The sequence below is a fragment of the Eucalyptus grandis genome, chromosome 8 (assembly GCF_016545825.1).
Source record: "Eucalyptus grandis isolate ANBG69807.140 chromosome 8, ASM1654582v1, whole genome shotgun sequence".
NCBI lineage: Eukaryota > Viridiplantae > Streptophyta > Magnoliopsida > Myrtales > Myrtaceae > Eucalyptus > Eucalyptus grandis.
In genome coordinates, this window is record NC_052619.1 from 39,954,998 (window position 1) to 39,957,058 (window position 2,061).

Below are 2,061 nucleotides of genomic sequence, written 5' to 3' on the forward strand. Positions count from 1 at the left end.
GCAAGTGATGCCGTGAAGTCACAGAAAAGTGTACCAACCCATTTCTCCAGTGGTTCTCTCGTATCCTTGATTTTGATACTGTACTTCCACTTTTTGGCTTTGCAACCTGTGTGCCGTTCCCATTCACTAGGTGTCTGCATCTTTAAACCACATGAGCCACACTTGCACACAATTCTACAAAGACAAACGAAATCAAGACGGCTTATCAACAACCCCTGTGTAAATTAAAAGCTTTCCCAAGTTATGCAGGTTTTCCATAATAAAAGGTCTTCAACACACACCATTCGAATCACTTAAATTCCAAAGTAGACAACTGACTAACTATACCGTAAAAACCGATAAGCTAAGTTAATTAGTCGTAACTAAAAGAAAGAAGCTCAATCTACACAAAATTTGAACTTCACCACTTGGGCCTTCCATCTTTTTCATACTTCTACGAGGGAAAATGAGGCTACAGCTGTCACAAGTTTGCATATCCTTGGAACACATATCCTGTATCAAAGAAACAGGAAGCCCCACTTTCATTGGAAAATTGCGACCTGTGCATAAATGGCTTAAACAAAAGCTTCCATGCAAGATTTAAAAGCAATAATTACTTCCGGATCCCAATCAGCAATTTCACTGGTGAGCTGATGGAGGTCTATTTCTCACAGCACAGCAGTGGAACTTGGGTCAATGCTACCAAGTTGGAGTTCCATAGTGGGAACAACTGGAGTGGTGATGAAGTTTGAGGATTAACCTGACTGCAGCTCACATTGAGAGGATTAAGGCAGACACAGAAGTTGTGTTCTTGATGAATATTGCTGAAAATTACATGTTTTAGTGCGCATAATATTTTTCTTATCCAGTTAATACCCGTGGCACTCAAGTTATTCAGTCATTTGTTCGTAGACTGTAAGTTATTAGCACAATGGTTTGACTTCAGAATCAATACTATTGAAAGAAAGTTTCCAATTTGACAGAACTACATTATACAGACATTTAAATGAGATTCAGTTTTCCAGGTAACTGGAATTCACTTGAGGATTCAACAACACTACGCTGTTCTAATTGAAGAAAATGTGCTCATCAACTAAAGAAAATTATGATTAGAAAAAACATGAAGAAAAAAAACTTCCAGTAACTAATCCAACACAAGTCAGTCACTTTCTAATCAGAAGCTTATGTGTAACTATCATATGAAAAACAGTCAGCATCCATTGAAATCCCAGAGCCACTTTAAACCATATTTCTAAAAGGAGGGTGCCAGGAAGAAGCCCAAAGTATGCATATATCCGCCACCGAAACTACACGGTATACTCCGGCCACGACGGCACAAGACGAGCGAGTCAAAGGGGAAAAAAAAAAAACATGGCCAGCCAAAAAGAAGATCACGAAGGAGACTAGGACACGAGCGACAGTACGAGGAGAAAGCCAGAGAGAACGGGGACGAACATGTAACAGTCTCGAGCTCCAGTGGGACCTGCATAGAGAGACACGGAAACGCACGGATCTCAGCAAAAACGGAAACGTGAAATGGGATGGAGGGAAAAGAGAGAGCGGTGGGAAACCACGAAATCCTAAGAGCGACGGACACGGACACGGCCGCACGCACCTTCTTCTTCTTCACCTTCTTCTCAAAAGAAGAGCCGAGCACCTGTAACGACGCTCTCTCTCTCTACAGAGGAAGCGGTGGCTCGCCGAGCAGAGGTCAGCAGTGGCGTCGAGGGCGAGCGACAGTGGCATCGAGGGCGACCGGCGGTGGCGTCAAGCGTGGAGAACGGGCGAAGAGAGAGTGAAATGTGAAAGTCGCGGAGAACGAGCGAAGAGAGTGTGAAATGTGAGACAATTTCTGATTTGGGGCTTCTTCTTTTTTTAGCCCTAACTGGACCGGTTCCGGTTTCGATTCCGATTCCCAGGTTCCGGTTCCTGTTCTGGTTCCGGTTCTTATAGGAAAGGGGAACCGGGAACCGGAACCGGTCCCTTTGGAACCAGGAACCACGCTCACCCCTAATTGCTATGCCTCTGGGTAAGCAATCAACCTAAATAAGTCTAAGATTTCATTTAGCATGGGTTGTCCAC

At 43.9% G+C, this 2,061-nt stretch overlaps 1 long non-coding RNA gene across 1 annotated transcript; it reads right to left on the minus strand.

The window, feature by feature from the left end:
* Window positions 1-220: 220 nt before the first annotated feature.
* On the minus strand, window positions 221-1,835 carry LOC120287548. The gene is made up of 4 exons (XR_005545675.1): window positions 1,595-1,835; window positions 1,435-1,462; window positions 597-743; window positions 221-492 (listed from the first exon to the last, which is right to left on the minus strand). It is a non-coding gene; the product is annotated as an uncharacterized LOC120287548 (long non-coding RNA).
* Between the last annotated feature and the right edge of the window lie 226 nt (window positions 1,836-2,061).